At 42.4% G+C, this 5,000-nt stretch overlaps 1 protein-coding gene across 1 annotated transcript in view; it reads left to right on the forward strand.

The window, feature by feature from the left end:
* zcchc2 (zinc finger, CCHC domain containing 2) overlaps positions 1-5,000 on the forward strand; it is a gene marked incomplete at its 5' end in the record, with an annotated part of 120,942 nt that overhangs the window by 95,792 nt on the left and 20,150 nt on the right. The gene's annotated exons all lie outside the window — the stretch shown is intronic.

Here is a 5,000-nt window from a genome sequence, read left to right on the forward strand (position 1 = left end):
TCCCGTCCTGTTTGAAGGACCCACTGTGTTTCTTGGAACACCGTTAAGCTGCCCGATCCTTTACTACCGCTGTAAAAATGGATTATAGGTAGTGTTGTTCCGATACCGATACTAGTACAAACAAATTTTTTCAAATTTATATATATATATTTTTTTTTTTTTAAGTACTAAAGTTATTTTGTTTGTAAATGTTCACTTGCTGTTGCACTACTACTACGACTGTTTTATATCTTAAATGGATATTGCACTGATTGGCATCTGTGAGAGCCACATTTCAGGTTTTATAATCGGTTGATTTTCTTGTCACCATACCAGGTAGACAATAAAAAAAAGTTCTATAGTATTCGCTCTCTGTTGGTATTTTTTCCTGTTTTACAAAGGTTTTGAGCAGTGCCAGACTAAGTGTTAGCAATAATTTTACATCGAGGTGAGTATGCGGCTCAAAAAACATGTTTTTTTGTTTTGTTTTTTCAAACGCCGTGGTATCGGATCGGTACTCGGTATCGGCAAGTACTGCACGGTCAGGTATCGGTATCGGTATCGGGATCAAAAAATGGTATCGGAACAACACTAATTATAGGCAAATGTTCGCAAGACCATACCGACATTTCCTTCTATACTATGTCCTCCTACACTATGTCCTCCTACACTATGTCCTCCTACACTATGTCCTCCTACACTATGTCCTCCTACACTATGTCCTCCTACACTATGTCCTCCTACACTATGTCCTCCTATACTATGTCCTCCTATACTATGGGCCAATCCCGATTCCCTTTTCTACCCCTATGGCTCGTTTTCGAGTGTGACTCGATTCGAAGCCAAGGCCTTCGAACAGAGCCACAAGCCATACCCCTTGAAATCTACCCCTATGAATTGGGACGGCCCTTCACGGCGGCTACGTCATCAACAGTGATTTAAATAGACGCGGTACGGGTGACGCATTATGTTGCCGGCGAATTCTCACATCTCGCAATGCCTTCTTCAGCTGTGTTTATTTCTGTTGCGTGTGCTATAAGCATCTTTTTTCGTTTATTATCAACACACTTGAGAAATCATGGAAGAGGGACAACCCTTCAAGACTGATACGTCATCAGGAATATCGTAGAAAAGCATTGACGCTCGCGACTCATTCACAACTTCACTTTTACGCTATCAATCGATGAAACAAGTCATCAAATAAAAAAGAACAATGCTTCATTGTCAGACCATGACAGAATAACGGCGCTCTAACCTGTATGAAACCTGTGCTCCTACCCTGCCAGTCTGCACTGATTTAGGACAACAGTGCAACAACTTCGCGGCTGAACTTAAGTAAAATTTACGGCGTCATATACCATCAATGGGAAACATGGAAAAATGCATGACTTACATATTTAATTTTATGACGTTCCGAAATCCGAAGTGACAGGAACGCTGGAGAAACAGCCGCTGTCCACTGCATTAATTAACTACATGTCCTTGATGAGTCTCCCACTCACTGCCCTCCATCAAAAATGTCACGTCCATCAATAATATTACATAATAACAACTGCTCGGATTAGATTGCGAGTTGTTTTGGTATGCCGCAAATACAATTTATACCACCAAGGGGGGGGGGGGGGGGGGATTCGCGCCTATCATGCACATATCAGCCTGTGGATAGAAAACTTTAGAGAGATAACTTAAATATGTCTACCATCATCCGCTGTCAAACACCACAATTTATTTCATGATTGTACATCTCTGAAATGTTAATCGCGCACATTTCTATGGGTCAGTTGCCGGGGCAGAGGAACACCAGGGTGACTGTCAGCCTGTGACAAACGCGCAGATATGAGTGCTCCGGGGTCTTGCTTTAGTAGTCTAATGGTGTGATCAGGCATAACAGCGATTTTTTTGTTATGCTTGTTATAAAGAAAAGGTCTATAATGCATTGTAATGACATTAAACTAACGTTTGATAGATAACTTTACATAGTATGTGTACCATCATCCGCTGTCAAACGCCACAGGTAATAATTGATTTATGATTGTACATCTCTGAAATGCTCGACTGTCATGCAGCCTGTAACGTTAGACACACAGCACATCGGCATAATAACGTTTTGTTGTTGTTGTGCTTGTTAAAGAAAAGGTCTATAATGCATTTAAATTAATGATACAACCCATTAATAATATTACATAATAACAACTGCTCAGATTAGATTGCGGGTGCCGCTACATGGAAATAGGTAAAAATGCGCATCATGTACAAGTCAGCCGAACGTTTGACAGATAACTTAAACTTTACATATGTGTACCATCATCCGCTGTCAAACGCCACAGGTAATAATTGATTTGTGATTGTACATCTCTGAAATGCTCGACTGTCATGCAGCGTTGCGTTACTGTAACGTTAGACACAGCACCGACATAAAAGCGAATTTTTTTGGGTTATGCTTGTTATAAATAAAAGGTCTATAATGCATTGTAATGACATTAAACTAAGATAATAAGATGGTTATCATAATCTTTAAAATCTATCTTTATTAATAAGTAATTACAGAGAAAGTAAAATGACATTTCCGCATCGAATAGAGCGACATAAGATTTCTGTAGATGATTCGCAATGCATCCTGGAATCAAGGGGTAGCGTAAACCTATGGCTTCGAAGCTAGTCTGGTCCTGGAATCGCTCGAAACGAAGTCATAGTTAGCCCTCGAAATGAAGCCATGGCTCGATGAAATATGAATTGGGACAGCCCTCCTCCTAAACGTGAACGCGCAAAACGAAGCCTTAGGGGTGAAAACGAAGCCATAGAGGTGAAAACGAAGCCATAGGGGTGAAAACGAAGGGCTAGGGGTGAATTGGGATTGGCCCTATGTCCTCCTACATTATGTCCTCCGAGAAGAAAGGGGGCAAATTTGATCTGTTCTAACAAAACGCCTCTGTGACGCTCTAAAATATTTTATGATCAGTGGGGTCAGTCTCTGTCTCTAGAGACCAGCCATGACTGACGGATAGATAGAGTGAGTGGAGGAGAAAGAGATGGAAGGAGGACATGGGGCTGGGAGTGGGAGAGGATGGGAGAGGGAGAGGATGGGAGAGGGGTGTTGATATGGAACCGTGCCAGACGGTTTTGATCTGATAAGAAAAGTGTGAATGATGCCTGGGGCAGTGGTTGAACTGACATATATTGCATGAGTAGTACACTAAATACTGCACTTGGCCTACATACATATTTGTGATAGCATGTCTGGGCATGGTTTCTCGTCAGAGGCCACCTACTTTGTGTGTGTGTGTGTGTGTGTGTGTGTGTGTGTGTGTGTGTGTGTGTGTGTGTGTGTGTGTGTGTGTGCAGGGTTCGACAGTGCGACTGTTTTGGTCGCATTTGCGAGTGAATATATTTCTGTGCGACTTGGAAATACATTTAATCGCACCAGTGCGACAAAAAAAAAAAAAAAAAAAAATAATATTTTTATTTTTTTAAAAGCTGAACTACTGTCATGCGCAGTCAATCTTATGTTCGTTAATAAGATCACAGCGCATCTAAACCAATGCAATCCTTTGAAAACAGAAGAAGAAAAAAAACAGACACGTGACCCGCAAGCACAACAAGCGCGCATTTACATTTGAAAATCTTGTCAGAAAAAGACCGCTGTTAAAATGAATCCGATTACGGCATACTTTAGCAAGGCTAATGTTAGCACCGTTCCAGACAGAGAGGAGGTAGAGGGGGGTAGTGGAGTCAACATTACAGCTGGAGACGAGAGTGACGAAGAAAACAGAGACGGGGAAAGCGAGGAGGAGAGCGCCCGGTCAGAAAGTGTGTCAGGGGAGGGGGAAGGTCATTATCCACGCGGTGATAATGGCGGTGCCACTGCCAACGCGAAGTCTGGTCTGACAAAAGTGACAAAGGTCTACAGGTACAGTGCCGAGTGGCAAACATCTTTCCCGTGGCTGTTGCTGAAGGAAGGGAAGATGTATTGCAAGTGGTGTGTCGCCCACATGAAGTTAGCTGGAAAGACCGCGTTTGTGTCAGGAGACGCACAGCTGAAACGCGACACAGTGAAAAAACATGGTCTGTCTCGCAAACATGTGAAATGCAGGGAAGCTTTCATGTCAGCTCAGAACAAGCCCCTTGAGAAAGCTGTTGGACGCCAGAAGGCTAGCTCCAGTGAGGAAATTAAAAGACAGCTCAAGTTAAAGTTTAACATCGCTTACTACGTGGCAAAAGAAGAGATCCCATTTATTAAATTCCACAAATTATTCGCCCTTCACAAGAAAAATGGCGTTGAATTAAATCCAACCTATAGTAATGGCAAACGATGCGCTGACATGATCGGGCAGATAGCGGATGCCATGAGAGAAGACCTTGCTGTGAAGATCAATTCCGCACACTATCTCGCCTGGGCTTAATTATTTATTTATTCATGAATCATTTATTAATAAATGAATATTCTTACTTCCCCTTTACATTGTGTGAGTCTCCATTTTTATTACGGCCAAGAGCCGGTTATGATAATTCTGATATGTTATGATTATGATAATTTGTTGTCGTCATACGAAAATTGCGCAATTTTCATTGTGCTACTGAAATTGTTGGTGTGCTACTAAATTTTTTGACATGGTAGCACAGTGCTACCTGGGGAAAAGGTAAGCGTCAAACCCTGGTGTGTGTGTATATGTATGTGTGTATGTAACTACTGCAAAGTGTTTGGGCCCTGATCCAGTGTCGGTGTCACAGTTGACTGATACACACGCACACACACGCACACACACACACACACACACACACACACTCACACACCCACACCCAGGGGCTGAGTGATGAACATGTGTCCAGCAGGTGAAGCAGAGACGTGTCCTGGGTGACAGATCAGATACTGTAGCTAACAGCAGTCTTCAGATCAGATACTGTAGCTAACAGCAGTCTTCAGATCAGATACTGTAGCTAACAGCAGTCTTCAGATCAGATACTATAGCTAACAGCAGTCTTCAGATCAGATGCTGTAGCTAACAGCACAGGGTATCCGCGGT

The sequence above is a fragment of the Nansenia antarctica genome (assembly GCF_963989245.1).
Source record: "Nansenia antarctica genome assembly, chromosome: 13".
In the NCBI taxonomy this organism is placed as follows: Eukaryota; Metazoa; Chordata; class Actinopteri; order Argentiniformes; family Microstomatidae; genus Nansenia; species Nansenia antarctica.